Source organism: Giraffa tippelskirchi, chromosome 2, assembly GCF_054371585.1.
Source record: "Giraffa tippelskirchi isolate mGirTip1 chromosome 2, T2T-mGirTip1v1.2.pri, whole genome shotgun sequence".
NCBI classification, from domain to species: Eukaryota; Metazoa; Chordata; class Mammalia; order Artiodactyla; family Giraffidae; genus Giraffa; species Giraffa tippelskirchi.
This window is the reverse complement of record NC_137276.1, coordinates 219,701,314-219,723,106: the sequence shown is the minus strand read 5'-3', so window position 1 is coordinate 219,723,106 and position 21,793 is coordinate 219,701,314. Positions and strand designations below refer to the sequence as shown.

The window sequence follows — 21,793 nt, the reverse complement described above, 5'->3', positions numbered from 1 at the left end:
TGGCCTTCCACTGGCTCTGTGACTCTAGTTACATCACTAACATATTCTGAGCTGTGTTTTCCCCATCTCTAAGTTAGCAATGGTAATTACCTTCTGTTCAAAATTGTTATGAGCTGCAAATAAGGTAACGTGGGGACGTAATTTATAAATAGAGGACATGATAAAGATTTTAGCAGTTTTTCTTAATAATTAACGAGTATGATGCTAGTGTGTAAGTAAACTGCAATGTCAGTTCCCTGGGCTTCTTGAGGAAACAGGAGGGCAGGCAAATCTCAATGTTCATAGGTAACAAGCAACTTCACTCATCACAGCTTGCTACATATTTGTCAAGCTGAGCCAAGGCTTCCAAACACTACTCACTGATGGACTGATTTCCAGCTTTCAGTCAACCGCAGCTTTCTAACCACCACTGAGAGTATCTGTAACAGCCAGCAATGAAGATTTTGTTGAGTCCTCAGACATTCTGTGGTGCCCCGCAGGTCTAAGTCCTTCTCACTGAAACATATAGAGGCTCCAGGGAGGGTTGGCAATCCCATGGAGGAACAAGAAAATTCCATTCGTTCCAGGCCATTTGATACTGTCTAAGAGTGATGTCACTGAAACTCAGAAGTGAAGGAAGTGCAGACTGCCTTCCTGACTCTCGGGAAAAGTTAAATCCTCCATAAAAGTACCAAAGGGCAGAGCCAACCTGGAATTCTACATCCTCCAGCATCCTCAGTCTCTGAGGTATAAAAAACAACTCCACCTGAGGAAGTTTCCACATCCATTTGACTCCTCTTCACTCCCTCCCCTACCCACCCCCATTGCAATCAAATGCTTCTGAAATCAATGGACTCCACTGTAATCAAATACTTTGGAAATCAATAGACTCCAACTGATTTTGAATACAGAGACGAAGAGAACGTTCACCGTGGTCCCTCTCTGTGATTAGAAATGCCTGTAATTCTACTTTAGTCAAGAAAGGAAGAAGCTGTTTTCTGCTTCTTATATTGAAACATCTGAAATATGACCCTGTTTAATCTTTCAATCAAAAGGAACTAAAACTGGAATCAAGGATTCACTCTGCTTCTGAGGGAAGGATCAAGACTTCAGCAAACAGAAAAATCTGTTTGACATTGTTGAGAATTCAGGATACATCCCTGTGTTAAGCAGGCACCCTAATTCAGTTCAGAATCTTCCCCTGGCAGCATGGTGGCAGGGATTGTTCACACGGGCTCACTGAAAGAAAAACATTTACCGGTGGTGAATTAAAATCAGAACTTCTGTTCCCTAAGCTCCTGTGCTTCAGTAGGTAGAGAGAAAGAGGCGAAGAGGGAAAAAAAGGAGAAAAAATATTTTATACTTAAAAGAGTTAGCAGTATCCGTGTAGGTTGTGTGTCTGAAAAAAGCTAAAAGGAGTTATACAAATAGCGTCTCTCCTCACACGCATATTTGAAAGAAGTCAAAAGTCTATTTCTTAAGTCTCTCAGAATAATTCTTCAAGAATAATCGTTCCACTATCATGTGTAAAGTGGGTAGGTAGTGGGAAGCTGCTGTATAGCACAAGGAGCTCAGACTGGTGCTCTGTGATGACCTACAGGGGTGGGATGGTGGTGGGGTGGAAAGGAGGCTCAAGAGGAAGGGGAATCTGTGTATACAAACAGCTTATTCACACTGTTGCACAGTAGAAGCAAACACAATATTGTAAAGTCACCAGAGAAGTTGTAAAGCTACACCCCCAAATTTACAATGTATTACTGTTGGTGGGAATGCAAACTAGGACAGCCACTATGGAGAACAGTGTGGAGATTCCTCAAAAAACTGGGAATAGAACTGCCATATGACCCAGCAATCCCACCGCTGGCCATACACACTGAGGAAACCATCCTTGAAAGAGATACGTGTACCCCAATGTTCATCGCAGCACTGTTTATAATAGCCAGGACATGGAAGCAACCTGGATGCCCATCAGCTGATGAATGGATAAGGAAGCTGTGGTACATATACACAATGGAATATTACTCAGACATTAAAAAGAATACATTCGAATCAGTTCTAATGAGGTGGATGAAACTGGAGCCTATTATACAGAGTGAAGTAAGCCAGAAAGAAAAACACCAATACAGTATACTAACACATATATATGGTATTTAGTCAATCAGTAAAGATAACCCTGTATGCGAGACATCAAAAGAGACACAGTATTATGGACTCTATGGGAGATGGCGAGGGCGGGATGATATGGGAGAATGGCATGGAAGCATGTAAATTATCAAATGTGAAACGAATCGCCAGTCCAGGTTCAATGCATGATACAGAGTGCTCGGGGCTGGTGCACCGGGATGACCCGGAGGGATGGGATGGGGAGGGAGATGGAAGGGGGGTTATGGAAGGGGGGTTCTGGAAGGGGAAAACAGGTACACCCATGGTGGATTCATGTCAATGTATGGCAAAACAAATACAATATTGTAAAGTTAGAAAATAGAAAATAAACTAATTTAAAAAAAATTGTTCCAACATTTACATGGAGTCAGTCCCCTCTCCCAAGTTCTCCCATTCACCTCTAACCACCATCCCACACCTCCTTCAGCCTCTACCTTGGCTGCTCCAATCCAATGGAAAAGTTCTTTAAATTTCCATTTCCTCAACTCTAGGATGAGCCTAATTATACTTTTATTAGAGGCTTGTGAGGAGAATTAAGTGAAATACTATGTAAGTAGCTCTGAAACAATGCTTGGCACATAAAAAGTCCTCAGTAAATACAGAAACTATTATGTTACTTTATCATAAAAAACTCTGATTATTTTATTTTCCTGATTATAATCCTAAAATTACATTCCAGAGCACCCAGAATAAGTTCAGACTTCTCAGTTTAGCCTGTATGAACTTCATAATCTGGCTGCTGCCTACTTTTAGCCTCATCTCCTTAACCATCTCAAATGCTACATCTTCCCTAGACACGTGGGACAACTGTGGCTTCCAGCACATACCATGCTATGTCCTCAGCATATCCACATGGCTGGCATCTCTCTTGAATTCCTTTATTCTTTTTATGAGCTAGAAGGTTCCTATGCATCCTTTAAAATACAGATCACATCTCAGAATTGGATGGGAAATTTCCTTTCCCCACAATTGTACCAACATCTTTGAGTAACAACATCAGAGCTTTTGTCATCTTGTTCTATTTGTGCTTCTTAGCTGGATTCTCTATCTCTGCCCCCTCAATCCAGTACCATAAATTCTATTGGTACAAGGGTCTTGTCTATGTCTTCGCATCTTCCTATGCCTGTTACACACCCAGTGGTCAATGAAAATAGATGAAGGAAGGACAGAAGGAAAGAAAGAAGTGGGGGTAAGACAGGAGCAAACAGGAAAATAAAAGTAAACATGAAAAAAGGAAAACCAAACCTATTTCTTACTATGCTAGAGTCCCATGGCATTAGTTCTTCAGCTTCTGAAGAAAGCTCATAGACGTGCATTTTCCTGCAGCAAGAGATGTTATAATCTCCTATGTAGACAGTTCTGATCTTCATCTTCCTGCAAACAATCTCCCAGGTGGCTCTGGTTCTGTGCTCTTTATTCAACTGAATCCTTGCCTCCAGCTTTTTTTTTTTTCTTTTAAACCCACTGTGATCTGCTGATCTTCATCCTAACAAATGATCTTTTATTAATTCTGGAGAGATTTACCCCTTTGACTTTTTACAGTGCCCTTTCAATGATGGGAACAAATGGACACCCTGTGACAAGAGCTAGAGGCAGAAGTTTATGCTTTACTGGTATTACATCCCAGTAACTCAGGGACTCACTGAACAAAGATATATTTGAGCACCTGCTCTTTGTCTGATAGTGCATGATGCACAAGAAATACAAAAGTTGATAAGTGATGGTCCTGGTTTGGCAAGAGCTCCCAGATGAATGAATTCTTTCAGCTGACATTGTTTTGAGTGCCTCCTGTGTATCGGGCACTGTACTTGGTGCTGGGAAACAACAGTGAACAAAAGAAAAAGTTCCCCTTTTCATGGCAGTGACACCCTAGAAAGGAAAGCAGACAATGAACATTCAGGATGCTCTGAGGATAAATGAATGAAGAGGAACAAAGGTGAGCATTCGGAGATCAATTATCTACTTGAAGGTGACCAATCAAGAGGTGACTGTACACTTCTTGGAGTAGGGTGGCAATCGTGGTTAAAAACAAACAAACAACAAGTACTGAACTCTGTAGAGTCAACTGAATCTGCTGACAGATTTCTTTTTATTTTTAAGAATTCTGGCTGTGCTGGGTCTTCGTTGTGGCACATGGGCTCCAAAACTTGTGAGCTCAGTAGTTGCAGTGCAAGGGCATAGTTGCCCCACAGCATGGGGATCACAGTTCCTCGACTAGGGATCGAACCCATGTCCCACTAGACCACCAGGGAAGTTCCCATGCTGACAGATTAAATCCAAGTTATTAAAGAGAAACATGAGTCATCCTAACTCGTAGATATTTTGGACTATGTATCTGAGAGAAAAAGAGCTGCCTTTACTTGAGTTGGAAAAGTCAGCAAGATGAGTAGATTTTTTTCAGTGAAACAGGAAGCAAGATCATGAACAGAGAGTAAAGAATAGAGAGGAAATGTGGAAAAGAGAGGATAACTGGTTGTCTGGGAGAGTATTTAATTGTCTATCCCCTCTGAGCTTTGAAGTTTAGAGGAAGATGAATGATAAAATGTTTAACGTTATGCAGTATGCTTGAGATGCCTAGAAAGAATAATAGCATTTATATATAATCACTGTGAGATGTAATCACAAAAAGACATACGGTGTACATTTCAATCAGGATGTGTTGTGTTGGTGGAACTGTAATAGTGATATAACTTATCACAATAGGGCTTCAAGCCATCATTCTCCTGCGTTAGAGTTAAGACGGGAACATTTTGTATTTTAGGAAAGAATTGTTTTATTCTTTGTGAATTAGGACAAAGGACCACCAGTCCTTTAAGAATATGATGCTTCTTTACGGCAGGAGAAGTTATAGATCATGAGTAATGGCTTATGTTACAGAAATAAATGAATATTCACCAACAGCAGAGAAGAGAATGGTTAACTCCTCTCTGCAAGGACACTAACTTATTGCATGTCCAGCTTTGTTAAATATTTAGCCACAGTTGAAAACCTGTGAAAAGCAAAACCTTCAAGTCCGTGCATTAGAAGAATTAGAATGCATCTCAAAGTTTATCATCTGTATTTCAACCAAGGAACAGTAGGTGGATTTTGGTAGTGCTTTATGTAGGATATACTGGGTTCTTATATTTCAATAAATAGAATTTATCCCCTGTTTACATGATAAAAAAGTGTTTTAAGATGGAATAAATAATGAACAGTGGCAAATTTTACTGTTGGCCAAAATAAAATAAAGGCTGAGGTTTACCTTTGAAGTTGACAATTTTAGAGTCATTGGTGACCATGACAAGAGCAGATTTTGAGAAGTAGGGGGGAAGAGAGCCTGATAAGAGGAGGTTTCAGAGAGGATAAAAAGAGAATAAATGGAAATACAAATATAAGTAAACCTCTCCACTAAAGGGTTTTCTCCTAGAAGAACAGAAAGAGAGAGTCATAGCTGCAAGAGCATATAGGATAAGGGTGGGTTGTTTAAATGGAAGAGCTTTTCCTTTGAAAGCTAACAGAAATGACACAGTGTGAGCAGAAGTGATGGTACAGGAAGAGAGAAGTCATTGAAAAGTAGAGGGAAAATGGAAACTAATGATGAAATAGAGGAATTGGCTTTAGATAAAATGAGGGAGGACAGATCAACCATGGTCACTGGAGACTAAGGCAAAGAAAAGATGTATTAGATTTACTAAGGGAACACATCAAGTTCTTTTTTAGATTGTTTTTTATTTTTCAGGGAAATGCAAAGCAAAGTTGAGACTGAGAAATAGGGAGATACTGGAGGCTTGGGAGAAAGCAGAAGGTATAAACTAGTTAGTCACCTGGGACAGTTTTTAATTGTCCGTCCTCTCTGTGGAATGTTTCCTGCAGAAATCCCCCATCAAATCCACAAGAGCCTATGTCATGGCTGCAGATGGTGATGGAGAAGGGAGCCCTCATTCTAAATCTGGTTAATTCCATCTTCTCTAAGACCTCAACCTTCTGGATAAGCCTAGGAATGAGGACCTCACACAAGATAGATGAATACTGATTCCTTCCATGGGAGTTTTGGCCCTGGAAATGAACGAATCCGTCTCCTTCTGGAAAGTCTTGATTGGTGGAAATGCAAATCTTTATTTCATGTCATGGAAAAATGAGAAGCATATCTGTGGGGGGCAAGGCTGGGGAAAAATAAAGTATATGTGCATAAATCACAAAGTGAGAGAATCCTGAGTGCCTTGTTAACCCTAATTTTAGGCATTCCTAAATCCTAGGCCTTCGATTGCAAGAGAATCCTTAATAGCTCTTGTTGTTGTTCATTTACTAAGTTGTGTCTGACCCTTTTGAGACCCCATGGACTATAGCCCTCCAGGCTCCTCTATCCATGGGATTTCCCAGGCAAGAATACTGGAGTGGGTTGCCATTTTCTTCTCCAGGGGATCTTCCCAACCCAAGGACAGAACCCGAGTCTCCTGCTTTGGCAGGTTGATTCTTTACCACTGAGCCATGGGAAAGCCCCCCTAATAGTATACCATACCCCTTTTGGCTTGACATACTTTGACTTTGGTTTCTATCACATGCAACTGGAAGATTCCAAAGTAAGCCATGCTTCAACATGGCCAAACTTGTGAATAAACAGAATAGGCACTAAGAGTATATAATGTGAGAGATTCAGGAACGTGAAACTTCTTGAGAAAAGCATCTTCCCCCAACTCACCAACTGTGATTTATGAAATTCCACGATGAGAGTGGAAGAGAATTACTATTTACAGAGCATTTCAGGAGTCTAACCCAAAGCCAGGTGTCTTAAAGAAGATATTAATATTATCTCATTAAGATAGTCAGTCCTTTGGCACTGGAGAAAAGCTTATTCTTCCAGAGCCCATGGCAGAAATATCTCTTCCTAAAATACATATATATATGTATCTAAAATATTATTGCATATGCTATTGTTCTAACTTAAGGTGAGAGTACATTAATTTTGATACTTATAAATATTGTTTTTGTTGTTCAGTCACTAAATCATGTTCAATTCTTCGTGACCCCATGGACTGCAGCATGCCAGGCTTCCCTGTCCTTCACCATCTCCCAGAATTTGCTCAAACTCATGTCCATTGAGTCGGTGATGCCATCCAACCATCTCATCCTTTGTCCCCCTCTTCTCCTCCAGCCTTCGATCTTTCCTACCATCAGAGTCTTTGCATCACGTGGCCAAAGTATTGAAGGACTTTAGCATCAGTCCTTCCAATGAATATTCAGGGTTGATTTCATTTAGGATTGACTGGTTTGATCTCCTTGCAGTCCAAGGCACTCTCAAGAGTCTTCTCCAGCAGCACAGTTCAAAAGAATCAATTCTTTGGTGCTCAGCCTTCTTTATGGTCCAACTCTCACATTTGTACATGACTACTGGAAAAAAACACAGCTTTGACTATATGGACCTTTGTTGGCAATGTGATATCTCTGCTTTTTAATATGCTGTCAAGGTTTGTCATAGTTTTTCTTCCGAATTTTAAAATTATGATTAAATGATAAGAATCAGAGAGGTAAGAAAATGTGAATTCTTGAGCTAGAGACCAAGACATTAAAAGTAAGATTACACTTGACAGAGGGCTGGGAGTGTAGTGGCAGCCATAAAGAACACAAGAGCAGACAGAGGTAAATCAGGCATAAAATGAAAAGCTGTAGGCAGTTGCTGAAAGAAACACGTCCAGACATATAAAAAAGTATTTTGGAAGGAGAGAGACTGGTGTGTGGCAATGCCTATTACTGGAATCAGTTATTGCTCAGTATGTCAGGTGAGCATTCTCCACTGGATTATAAGGTTGGAAGGGATTACACAAAAAGTAATGTCCTTAGTTATCAGAAGTTCTAAAGAGAAACATCCGCCTGGATTCAGACTGAAAGCCAGCCGTGGAAGAAGTATGTGGTACAAAAAATAAATGTCCATAAAAGCCAACTCTATCTCATGGAAAGCTTTTTATTTTCAGTTAGAATAAATAACAGGATGTTGCACTTATTGAAATTTAGCCACCAAACAGAAAGATATCCAATGTATATACAATATATATATGAGCTAGATATTGGATATTTCTTTGATTTGGTAGCAAAATTAAAATGTACAAATATGAATATAAATAAATATGTATATTTAGCATACTTTATAAATATTATTATAATATTATTAAGGAAGAATTCCTGGGAAGGATTCAATGTCAAAGGGGCAAGGCTGTCATTTGAGATAGATAAATTCTTTAGCAATGAGTTCCCTGCAGATAAAAAGGTCAATAGTAGAATTCTTACACTCACCCCAGGTTTGGAACTAGGAAATCTACCTATTTAAACTACTCATCGGATAGTTTAAATCTTTGTTCTAGAATTTTGCTTTTCCCAGCATTCAGGCCATGCTGAAGGAGAGCTGTTCACAATCTGAGAATGTGTGTGCTAAGTCACTTCAGTTGTGTCTGACTGTGATCTCATGGACTGTAGCCCACCAGGCTCCTCTGTCCATGGGATTTTCCAGGTAAGAATACTGGAGCGGGTTGCCATGCCCTCCTCCAGGGGATCTTCCCAGCCCCGATATTGAACCTGCGACTACATCTCCTGCATTGGCAGGCAGGTTCTTTACCACTAGCACCACCTGGGAAGCCACAGTCTGGGAAAGGTTCATCCAATTATTCGAGGCTCAGTTCGCCCTTCCCAATTTTCTTTTCCTATCTGAGTCTCATTTGAGAGACTTCTCCTTAAGCAGTTCTCTAATCAAGGTGTAGAAAAAATATTTCTGAACAAAAGGAATTATAATGCTTTTCAAAATGGCATATCCAAATGTGATTTGAAAGGAATAATCTGAAACATTAACATTTTTCCCATTATCACAGAGACAGAGAATGCTAGATCTGAAAAGGAATTTAGGAACCACTTCATACAAAATGCTTATTTTGTTCATAGGTAAATTAAGGCCCAGATAGCCAAAAAGACAGGACCGTGTTCACAGTGACCTGACCAAACAGTTAGAAGGAGATCAGAGATGTTCCACTCACAGTGCCAATTTCTTCTGAAACACACCTTCTGGAACTTTTTAAGAACTTTCATAAACTGCTGATATCATTTGAATCTACACATTAATAGCTAACATAAAAAAGATCACTAAAAAGATGATTAACTAATTAAAAAATCTCAATAGCACATACTCTTTGTGAATGAAACTAACCAATTCATTAAAATTGGAAGTGGGCAAACTGTAAACCATAAAAGTATGCTCTATAGTTAAATTTATCCATGTACTACATAGATGATCACCATAAAGTTACCCCCCAAATCCTATTTATTACAGAGTGACCAAAAATGGCTCTGGAAAAAAGATTAGCAGTAACCTAGAAGGAGTGGTTACTGACAAAGAATATCCAACTGATGGTCTTTTTTCCATCAAAAGTGTTGGCAGCAGAGCACCAGATCTTCATCCAAGAAGACAGCTGAGGAAATATAGACGAGCTGGACAGCACAGCAGAATCAGGAACTTGATTAAATTCAGGAACTGTCCTGAACAGAAAAACATAAGAATGAAGGCATTGATTAAATAGTCAAATAGGGTAGATTTCACTGAAGTCACTAAAGATTCAGGGAGGTACTCACCCTAGCCTAATGTTCCCTTCCCTGAGATGGGGCAGGACGCAGAGACAGAAGATGTCAGCCAACTAGACAGAGGTCCAGAAACTCAGACAAGGTCATTTTCAGGGCCGTTAAGGAAGGGTGGAAAGAGAGGAAACTCAGGAAGAAAGGTAAGAGACGAACTCTGAAAAAATGTGAGGAATACGGGAATAAAGTTGAGGCAGGCACCAACAGAGAGTCCACCAAGAACACAGATTGGGTGAGTATGTTACTGGGTCATGATCGGACCCACCCAGTGGACAAGAGATGCTCTTAGGCTCAGCTGCCAGCTTATTCTGTCTTAACAGACCCTTTGATGAGACAACCTGGGGACTTAGCCTAACCCAGTGACCATGAATCATGTGCTTCAACACTAAGCCATTTTAACATAATGCCAAATGGAAGTGAAGAAAATAGGGTGCCTGTCCAAAGAAACAGAAATAATGGGCCAGCTCTCCCTTTGGTGCATTAACCTTCAGGGGAGAAAAAGAGCTTTAAGGACAGAGGAAGCAGCAGCTTCTCAGGCATTAAGAAGATTAAGGGAAATAGTATTGGACTGAAGCAGAGAAGAAATGGTTTGCCCGTCTCGGGACGGGCATTTCTGTTGCCATTGCCCCTATAAACCATCTTCACCCTCACTTCCAAATCAGGCTGGGCTGATGGGATTTTTTGAGCCAATATATCAAATTAGTCCTGCTAAGGAGACTCTGGAGGGAGGCCTGGAGCCAAGGAGTGCTGTGAAATTTATCTAAGTGACAGGACACTTATAGGTGAAAATGGAGCTCCTAGCTGCCACTGTGGACAACAAAGCTAAAATGATGCTAATTAGAAAGCCTGCACCTTTAGCTCCAGGAAGAAAAGAAGATTCAGAGAGCAGACCAATGTCCACCTAAAGTCTTTATTACCAGGCTTGAACTTGGGTGAAAATGTCTTGAACACAATCAGAAATTCAGAGATTTCCAGCACCATTAGGAGGACATGAGGGCTATAATGATGCATTCTTTCCCCATTCACTGGATTAAGAATGATCAAGGTCACACAAATATTGCAAAAGCAAATAAACTGCCTACTTAGCTTTAAGGCAAGAGGATGTGGGAAGATATTCAGCAGCTGAGTAAACCCTGAGAGGTCCTGAGGGAATCCCTTCAGTGTGGAAAGCTTCCCTTCCATCATCCTCAGGATGTAGGAGGCATAAATTGTGCTTAGCAAAGCCATAGGGATCATCCAAACTTCTCACTGTAATGTGGTCACCTTCAACAGACCAGAGCCAAACACATTCTACTGATTTATGCTCTTGAGCGTTCACAGCAAGTTCATCTTCTTCATGTGGACCAGCTAAGCCCTCCCTCTCCCCAACCAAACTTCTCTATCTCAAATAGCATTTCTCAGGAAGCAGGCTCTAAGAGTTTAATGTGCAGAATGTTTACCTAGGAGTGCCTTAAGTTTCAACACTGGAGCAAAGAGGGAAAAGAAGCAAGAATCGGCCGAAGTTGAGTCATGACACAGACTAGGACAACTTCAGTCAATGTCACGGCAGTTCTGACGTAAGATGTGTCTTCAGAGTTGTCCTGAGCTGGGCCAAGATGGCCAGGACTTTAAACCCTCCCTGATTAAGCCAGGACTTTAAACCCTCCCTGACCAGTCACTGGATGTGGGCTACTCCAGGAAAGGGTACGATCGACAGGCAGGGCAGCTTTTTGTGGCTCAGCAGCCTCTGAGGAGCTGACAGCTGAAGGCTGATACTGACAGCATCCCAGCAGCTAGAGCAGTAGATTCTTCCTTAAAGGCAGACCTAGATATAGCACATCACGTTGTCTGTCACATACTCTCCACGTGTTTCCGAAATTCCCACACAACTCCAGGAAGTGAACACGGAATTGAAGTTTGAACTTCCCCAACCTTTTTCAAAGCAGAAACGATAGGAGGAAAAGAAAAAAACGCCAAGCACCTCGAAGAATTAAAGTAACAGCCTCTGGTGTTGCAATTATGAGACAAAGATTGAAAGGTGGCTTTGCTTTAAAACAATGATGGCATCACCGATACGATGGACATGAGTTTGGGTAGGCTCCAGAAGTTGGTGATCGACAGGGAAGCTGGTCCCATTGCTGTAGTCCATGGGGGTCTCAAAGAGTCACACAAGACTGAGCGACTGAACTGAACTGGATGTCTTCCCTTTGTCCCCCTTCTGTGAAATGTTCACAAGTTTCACTCAGTCAGTGACTTCCTGTTGAGGGTCTGCTATGTGCTCAGCATTGCACTAGATCCAGCTGTGGGAGATGCTACAGAAACACTCAACAGGATCTCTAACTTTGAGGACGTTTTGGTCTAGATGGGAAGGGAGCATAAATGCACAAGGGAGAACATCTTTTTGTTCAACTACAAGCTCTTGGCAGGTTGAGACAGCATAGTATAACGTGGTATAGCAAAATTTTACTTAATTACAGTATGAACTTTCTCACATTATTGATGTGACATTGATCAAGGCAGTTACATCTCTAAGGACAAGTTTCCTTTTTTATATTGAAGTATGGTTGATGTATAATATACAAATTATAGGTGTACAATGTAATGATTCACATTTTTAAAAGCTTATACTCCATTATAGTTATTTTAGAATATTGGCTATATTCCCTAATGCTATACAGTATATCCTTGTAGCTTATTTTATACCTAATAGCTTGTATCTCTTTTCCTCCTACCCCTATACTGCCACCCCCTACCCCCATCTAGCGTACTTAGCTTACCAGTGTGTTGTGAAAATTAAATAATTCAGAGGTTGTAAGTATGCTTTGTAAGTTATGAGAGGCAATGCAGACATTTGCTGCTCCTTTCATACCCAACTCTTAGTATGTCAGAGAAGGAACAGAAAAATCGATGAGCTGGAGAAGTTAAAGAGATTTCAGAGGAGAGTCGAACATTCGAGCAAGGGCTGCGAACTGGCTGCTTCTGTGACGTATTCTGGGTGATGTTAGTCTTGTCTCTTCTGAACACCTTTAGAAGGGGTGAATCATTCTAAACATGTTCCAGGTTCAAGCTAGGCACATCCTTCCCACTGCCTGTAAAGCCCACTGATGAACAAGCCCTGGGAACAGAGCTGGGTTAAAGAGTTTGTTACCGAACTTGCTGCAGCAGCACGGAGCGCACGTGGGAGGAACTTCCTACGGAAGTGGGCCTGTGTGGGCGGAGTCTGAGGAGGACGGAACCAGGACCCTGCGGTGGACTGGAGGCTGTCGGGAGGTGGGTGTTTTCATTACTGATTAGCTTACTACGCTTTATCGAGGAGGCGGGAGTGTTAAATTGAGGTTTAGAGTTGTCATAGGTAACAGTGGAGTGGGGAGGGGAGGAGGCTTAGTCATTCTTGTATGGGTACCATGGCCCTGTCTCCTCCTAAATGTGGTCACAGTGCAGCTCTGTCTGAACACTGTATCTATTCTGTGAACAGGTTTATGATCCTCCAGAAAGGTCACAGCTTTGCTGGCAGCAAAGCCATTGTCTTTATTTCTCATATCTTCCATACCACCCCACGTACACATCTGCATAACTCTCTGGGTTTCTTTAGATGCCTGAATTTGCTACTCTTATAGGCAGAATTGTGCCCCTACAAAATGCATATGTTGAAGCCCTAATCCAGTATGTTAGACTGTGACTGTATTTGGAGATAGGGCCTTTAGAGAGGTGATTGTGTTAAGTGAGGCCATTAGGATGAGCCCTAATCTAATCTGACCGTATCCTTATAAGAAGAGGAGAGAAGAACACAGAGAGAGACATCACTGATGGACCACACAGAGGAAGGATCTCATGAGGACACAGGAAGAAGATGGTCATCTGCACGCCAAGCAGAGAGGCCTCAGAGGAAACCAAGCCTGCCAACACTTTGATCTTGAACTTCCAGCCTCCAGAACTGTGAGAAAATAATATCTATTGTTTAAGCCCTTCAGTCTGTGGTACTTTGTTATGGAAGCCCTAGAAAACAAATACAGTTACCCTCCCTTCATTGAAATAGGACATCTTGTGAGTAACAGTCCAGGCTGAGAGAAGCCTAACTCAGCCAGGGGGAAGCTTTAGAGGAACTGATATGAAGAATGGTCTTGCTCCTTGGAAGAAAAGCTATGATAAATTTAGACAGCATATCAAAAAGCAGAGACATCACTTTGCTAGCAAAAGTCCTTATAGTCAAAGCTATGGTTTTTCCAGTAGTCAGATACAGATGTGAAAGTTGGACCATAAAGAATACTGAGCACCAAAGAATTGATGCTATCATATTGTGGTGCTAGGGAAGACTCAAGAGTTCCTTGGACTAGAAGAAGATCAAACCAGTCAATCCTGAAGGAAATTAACCCTGAATATTCATTGAAAGGACTATCACTGAAGCTGAAGTTATAATACTTTGGCCACCTGATGCAAAGAGCTGACTCATTGGAAAAGACCCTAACACTGGGGAAGATTGAGGGCAGGAGGAGAAGGAGATGTCAGAGGATGAGATGGCTAGATAACACAACCAACTCAAAGGATATGAATTGAGCAAACTCCAGGAGATAGTAAAGGATAGGGAAGCCTGGCATGCTGCAGTCCATGGGGTCACAAAGAGCTGGACACGACTTAGTGACTGAAAAACAACAACATGAATCGCCAATTAGAATATGGCCAGCAGAGAAGGAGGAAAGAGCATGCTTATGGCAGAGAATCTGGAAGTGTGGTCCCTACACCAGCAGCATCAGCCTCATCTGGGAACTTGTTAAAAATGCAAATTCTCACCCCTTTCTCACACCGACTAAATCCGAATCTCTGGGGTAGGGCTCAGCCATCTGTATTCAACAAACTCTCCAAGTGATGCTGTTGTTGGCCAGGGTTTAAAAACCACAGCCCTACGGTAGACAAGAAGGCTCCCAAGTGCAATCATGAATAGTTCAGTGTAACTAATAAGTACTAGCATGACTCAGAAAGATTTAAAGAGAAAAGTGGAAAAGATTGTGGGAAAGAAGTGGGAAAGATTGAGGCCTTGAAAGAGGTAGAAGGTGGGTGGTATGAGGAAGAGGAGAGGCAGTCGGGGATACAGAAATAAGGAGTGGAAGCTCTTGACTATGGCTTAATCCTTAGCTTAGGACTTGAGGTCTAAACATTGCAGTGCCCTAAGGTGAACATGACCCTAAAATTAAGATGCTTAGGACCAAGGGCACATTATTCTAGATATTCTACCACGACAAAGACTTAATGAAGCACTTCTTCAACAATCATCTGAAGTGGTGAAAAACACTTAAAACAGTCTATCCAAAAAAGTTAAAAGTTCTCAGGCTGAGAATTATGGCCATTGGAAGAGATATTTTAAAGCCAAATTGAAGAGGATGTAAAAGTTGCATTAATCGTCCAGAAGGCATCCTTTGTGTGGAATGCAACCTCGGCTTATAGGCTTTTAGTGAAATTAAATCTCTTCACACCTCGCCAAACTTGTGACTTTCCCGTATGAGGGAACTGGAGCCCACCTTCCGGAAAAGGGTTGCCGCAGTGCTCATCTGCCAATGTTTTACTGGCTAGGGATGGGGATGGGGTAATTGATGCAGCCGCCAAAGAACAAAAACCATGAGCCCAGTGGAGGAAAGACGATCTCCATCATGATACTTTGGACTTAATGAAATTTGCTGTTAGCAAATGGAGTCATTCAAATCTAAGATTGGAAAGTTGTAATCAGTCTTGCATTCAGGCTGGGTTGTTTCTGTTCTATTGTGTTTACAGAATCGATCTGAGTTGCTTTTGCTTTCCCATGCCACACAAATGCCTCTGACTAATTATTCATCCTTTCTGCCCTCCTGATGGGGATGAGTTTGTGTGCTGTAAATCATCATCCCATTCAGTGTATTTGCTTGGAACCTGGACTTCTGTGTTGACAGTGAGTGACTAATTTGCATGCTTCTGTCTCCTCCCTTGCTCCTACCTTCCACAGATGTGATCATTTATGCTTTAGCTTTTTGCATCCCTTTATAGCATGAACCCGTTTCTTCATGTTCATTTAACTGCACCCTGGGAAATTATCTATCCACATACTTGGTGGCAAAAGGCAAGAGCAGATGGCTCCAAAACTGAAATGGGAGTTCTTCTGAAAACTCAAAGGAAAAGATTGTGTTCAGAGACTGGATTATGTGTATTTTGCATTTTTTAGTTCCCATAAAAAAGTTGACTTCCTCAAATCAGATATAGATTTGACTAAACCATTTATTCAGCAAAGGCTTTTTTGCCCCTAACAGTGACATAAAATATTTGAGCATTTTCTTTCCTCACTGATAACAAAACTATTCAAATGTACTGCCATGATATTTATTTAATTAGCTTGCTGAAATCTTTCTATGGAGAAATAAATTCAACTTTACTTTTTCTTTTTTAGACATAAAATGAAGCTGACTTCCAGTGCTACAATATTTTACTGTGATCTGAGACTCCCAAAGATGAAACCTGTAAAATACAAATTTAAAAGGCGTCTCATATAAACTGTACTTTTATTTTAATCAGCACTTCTATTCACTTTCTTTTTCTTTTTTTATTTGCCAGCTTTCCTTCTGATTGTATCATAATAACTGTCTAGACAGTGTCCCCAACTGTGATGGATTTTAAGAGACTGTACAAATGAGACCAGAAAAAATAAATTAGCAGTACTGTGCATTAAAGTGCCTCAGTTTAAAGCATTATGAATAGAAAAATCACCGACCACTTACATATCAGCTAAGATAGCCTACTATCTATTCACTTTCTTCAAGGTTGTGATTAGAAAGTTCTTATCCAACTTGCTATCCAAAGGTGTAATAAATAATTATACCTGTATTATACCCATGTTATTTATTATAATAAATAATAATAACTGACTTACAACAGTATGTTTCTAGGTTCCCATTTAACTTTTTGTTTTATACTAGATGCATGGGAATCTAGATTTGAAGGTTAAGTTACAACTTCAGTTATAATGGTCTTAGAGATTGGTCTTAGGAGTTTCTGACTTCTTCGGTCACTTGCAGGATTGTCATCAGATTCAAAGCCACAATTACTAAGGTTTTACTTGAAGCAACACAACAATAACAATGACAATAAATAATGTCAGAAACAATTCTCCCAGTCGATACTTAATCAGTAGGAACTGGCATAATCATAATGAAAGATTTTTCAGCAGATTGAAAATCAGCTTATACCTTAAGCATCCCCTAATCCAGGGTCTTACCATTCCTCTTCTGCAGCCTCAGTCCCTTCTCTTAATGACCTGACACCTAAAGTTTAACACCTGGCCCAGTAGGGCAACTCTATTCATGGTACGTTCTGGTTGGCTATTACTGATTAATAAGTAAATATGCTATAAGTATTTTTCATGTCATTCCTGATTAAACTTTATCATTTACTATCTCAGCTAATGTTAGTATCCAGTACAGTCAGATAAAAAGGGGTCTCAGAACAATTCCAACATGTGTGAAACAAAAGCAAAGGAGCTAGAAGAAGTCATGAAGGGGGGAATAAAAGAGGATGCATTGGGAGAGGATTTCTGATGTGAAGCTTCAAGAAGACTTCTGTATTTGCAAGCAAATCTCTATTTTAGCATTCTCTTTCAGGTCAACTTATCTTTGCCAATTACCTAATTGCTCTATAGGATTTTCTCAGAGATAGGATGACTTGCTGTGTTCTGCAGTATGTCACAAGATATATTCAGTCCCCAAGGTTAGAATTTGGGAATATTCGTAGGTGGGCAGGATTCTACCTACAAGCTTATATGTATTCAGTAGATGGTACCCCAACCAGATCTCCTTTACTGAGCCAGGGCACCCATCCCCCAGCAGCTGGTGTTAGTTTCTAGTGGTTCACAGATGCCCCCTCTTATAGGTAATTGTGTCAGCCATGGAGAACACCCTTGCCTGGAGATGCCTAGGATATGTTCTTCCACCACAACCAGCATATCTTGCTCCCAAGGACAGAGTCTGGGCTTCTCAGGCGGCCCAACAGGTAAAAAGTCCACCTGAAATGCAGGAGATGCAAGTTTGATCTCCAGGTTGGGAAGATTCCCTGGAAGAGGGCATGGCAACCCACTCCAGTATGCTTGCCTAGAGAATTCCATGGACAGAGGAGCCTGGTAGGCTACAGTCCAAAGAGTTGCAAAGAGTCAGACACAACAGAAGTGACTGAACACACAAGGATAGATTCTCCCTTTGCAGGACAATTCTGTGGTACCATTTATGCTCCAGAGCCCATCATGGAATCAGGCTGAGCTAGACACCACACTTTGGTTTAGCTTCTTCTGCTGCACTACCCTGCTCTCTCTGTGTCCTTGAAGACTTGTCCTAAATCAGTCTCTTAAAGAATGCCCGTGTCAGTCTCCACTTTTAGACAACCCAATACAACTTTTTTCTTGGAGGCAGAATTAAAGACTTTTTTCCTAAATATAAATGACAAAAATATATTTTTAGACTTTTACCCAGTCTTATTTTTAGACTTTTATCAAATTTGAGGGACATTAATAATGTTTAATATTTATTTTCTACTGATTATACTATGACAAATCTAAAATAGAACATAGTTCCAGGTTTTATGCTGTTGCAATACTTTGTTTTCTTTTTGTGGGACTTTCATATTTGAAACTCATGTTTTCCCTGTTTCTGATTATCCTGCATATACAGACATAAAGGAAAGTGTCAATACTTTGTAGATTACAGTTAGCACCTCAGCTAGTAGAAGGCAGCTGGGTAGTTTTGGTTTGCACCCCCCATCCACTCTCTAGCCTTCTCCATCCTGCTCTGAGCCCCCAAGACTCTAACTTCTGAGGACTTCACCAACAGCCTTCTTTGCCCTCCAACTTTCAGTTCAGCCAATGGAAAACATTCATCGAGAAATTGAAGGATTAGTGAAGAATGAAAAAAGCATTTTTATTCCAACAGCTACCTTCCTGCCAGGTCATTACAGGCAGACTCTGACCCTCTACCCAAGGCCCCCGTTTCTATGGAGCAGCCCTTTTCATTGAGCTATTCTATGTTCTGGTAACTTAACTACTCCCCACCCAGACCTCTCAGAACCCCTGCTTTTGCTGGCCCTAGGGATTGCCCTATCCTTTGTTGCTTAACCCTGCCCACTTCATTGTAAATGCTCTCTTCATTAAACTCCCTTCAGCGGTCCCTTTGAGAGTGTGATATTATGCCTGGGCACTGGGTGAAGCAATAGGATATCCTAACTTGGCTAACACTGGAATAGAAAATATTTCTTACTAGGGAAAAAAATGTATCTGGTAAAAATATGTAAGTCATTCCTAGGGTATCTGATTACTCAGGAACTCCAATACTCATTGTTACCGATTGATGTTTTGGGTTATAGTCATTCAATCATTCTTGTTTTCATTTATTCCATAACCAGGTATTGATCACCAGCTAAGATTGATGCTCTGTGAGCTACTGTAACCATGCAGAGAACAGAACCATAGTGTCATGCACAACATCATAAATTTCTCCCTGTGAATGATGCCCAGGTTACCTTTGAACAGTGACTGTAGGTGAAAGAAAATGCTAAAGAATGGAAGCAAACATTCTGACCTCTGTTTGGTACTGAAATGAGAAAGCCCAGGGATTAAAGGAATGAAAGTGATTTGTAAAACAATTGTTCTTAAAATAAGCAACTGGAGTACCGCTCTGGAGAGGTTTCAACAGATGAAGAGGTAATCAACCCTTCGTATGGAAAAGTCTGCGCCCTAGAAGATGCCTGGTAGCTAAGTGGGTTATCTTCAAGCTGCGCTGAAAATTGGGGTGAAAAGAGCTGTGAGTCTCAAATGCTTTGGAAACAATTTCCCAGGCTTGTCTTACCTAAGGGGCACATCGTTCAACAGGGACTTAACAGTCAATTTAGTGAAAGTCAGTCAAATAAACTGTTTGATATTCTCAGGACTAAAAAACCAATTGTATGACTGAGGTTTTCATTTTTCAAGGCAGTCATTGCAGAAAGGATGCAAATTTTTCAGATGATTGCTTTTAGCATAACACTGATGTTTAGTCTCTGAGTCTTTCCACTACAGACATCTTGAAACAGAGGAAATAAATGCTGCAGAGTCAAAAACAAGTCTTCAGGGCAAAAACCTGGCTTAGGGTACCTCTTAAAAAACATCTCTGCATTTTGCTGCATGTTCTATATTGCTGAATCATAGCTCAATATTTCTCCCCCCAAATGTATTTCTTTAAATGAAAAGAGCTAAAGAAATGCGTATATAATCAAGAAAATGTATTGAATTTAACAAAAGTATAGAGGGTGGCTTTCATTCTTAACCCCTACTGCTTGATCCAGTTTCTGACACTTCTGATTATGCCAAGCAGATTGTTGTATGACTAAAAACAACAGAAGTTACTTGTAGATGACAATAATTCTATCTATGTATAAGAAGATAAAGAGATATCTGACAGATACTGACCAGTGTTGCAATTATTTGAGAACTGTCTGATCCATGTCATATAAATTTACTTGAAATTATATTACATGTAGATATGTAAGTCCATGTTGAAATATAAAGATTTGCTGATGTTTTTGTGAAATACAGTCTTATTTCTAGTCTACGCTCATATTCATCACACATGCTATACGTATTTTGAAGACATTGATGGGGAATGGAAAGCGTTATATGCCCCAGGTACAAATTGATCTTCAAGAAGAGTGGGATTAATTAGTGAACACTCTTTTGGCTAAAACAGTCAACAATGGCACACTGTTGGTTGGCCGAGCACTGTCACATACAAGGGTTCCCTCGTAGATAAGAAATTTGGGAGTGAGGCGGGTTGTCAACACAGGGTTTCTGAGTGCCTTGGGAGTCGAACTGTATGCCATTTATCTTGATATTTCAAAACCTAGGTCAGTGTTTGGCATATGCTAGACACAGTATGTAAACATTGGTTATAAACATTTGAGGGGTGAGTCAGTGTGTTTTGAGTTTTAGTAAAGAGTAACATTCACTGCACCTCTCTAGGGCATGAAAGTGTCAAAACAATAAATGACCTCATTTGGCAGGGTAGGAAACAGGCCCACAATTTGACATGGAGTAACTTCGTAAGAGATAAACATAGTAGGCATGATGTATTTGTATTCCTAAAAAACCAATGGCTTCCCTTTAAATCCAACCCAAAGGGTTCCATTCTTTATACATAGCCCTCAGTTGTCATCTGTGATAGAGATGAATTTGGTCCATACTGAGAGAAATATCACATTTTTATTTTCTTAAATCAACTTAGTTCAACTGTGACCCATCTTTGAATTCCCACCCATGCTTGACCCCAGACTCCAGTGCCCACTCCCCCAAGTGTGCATGAACATAAGTGTGCATGAACATGTGTGTGCAAGTGCACATACACACACACACACACACACACACACACAGATGAGGCTCTGGTGAGGCAAAAATAAGAATAAAACCAAGTTCTCATCTTTGGAAAGGTCCTTCTAAGATCCTTCAATTTACTACTTTCAAGTATGCTTAGCATGGTCCTTTGTGTCTTGTAACCTGACCCTGGTCACACTTAGGGTGTATACGGATTTGGGTGAGTCTGAGGAAACAGAGCCACTCATTTCTGAGGACATTCCACCCTGCTGGTGCTGTCAGACTGCAGGGCTTGAGTCCTCAACACCAGCAGCCTGTGGTCCTTTCTCCCCTTTTCATTCTAACTTAGCTGTTTCCCTGCTTCCAATCATCTCCCTCATTCCTCACCAGCTCTGGCACTCCATTATTTCTAAAGGCTGAGATTTTTTATATAAAACAAAAAAGAAGCTTTGGGTTTACTATGGCTTGTGTTTTCTGCCAGGCTAACATCATCCATGCAGCAACAAATTTCAAAGCCCTGGATTCTGCCTTGAAACAGAGCAAAGAAAAAGCAGAAGTAGAACAGATATGATTGAATGTCTTAAATGTTGTCTGCTGTAAAACAAAGCCAAAGTGTTTTTGGTGACATTTTAGGGGATGGTAGATGGATATTTGCAATAACTAAAGTCGGCTAAAAATATAGGTTCAAGAAAGATGAATTTCTAAACCGTATTTTAGAAATTAGTTGTTAGTCAT

At 40.6% G+C, this 21,793-nt stretch overlaps 1 protein-coding gene and 1 long non-coding RNA gene across 6 annotated transcripts in view; one reads left to right on the top strand and one right to left on the bottom strand.

Annotated features, from left to right (window-relative positions):
- The window catches only part of LOC145532511 (uncharacterized), an 85,090-nt gene extending 72,172 nt beyond the window's left edge, over window positions 1-12,918 (bottom strand). Inside the window, exons 1-2 of one of the 4 annotated variants that reach the window (XM_081557787.1) lie at window positions 12,495-12,652; window positions 9,498-9,642 (exon numbers count right to left, since the gene is read on the bottom strand). The gene's annotated coding sequence lies outside the window, so the exon portion shown is untranslated. Of the gene's footprint in view, window positions 1-9,497; window positions 9,643-12,494 lie in introns of all 4 variants that reach the window. The other 3 variants (XR_014073313.1, XM_081557797.1, XM_081557804.1) reach the window with 3 other exon arrangements.
- Window positions 12,760-20,282, top strand: LOC145532523 (uncharacterized). Of its 2 annotated transcripts, none has more exons than XR_014073322.1 (4): window positions 12,760-12,987; window positions 16,968-17,039; window positions 17,602-17,721; window positions 19,120-20,282. It is a non-coding gene; the product is annotated as an uncharacterized LOC145532523 (long non-coding RNA). The 2 variants fall into 2 exon arrangements; XR_014073319.1 differs by lacking the exons at window positions 16,968-17,039; window positions 17,602-17,721; window positions 19,120-20,282 and adding exons at window positions 13,492-13,653; window positions 15,481-15,634; window positions 16,127-16,246.
- Window positions 20,283-21,793: the final 1,511 nt, after the last annotated feature.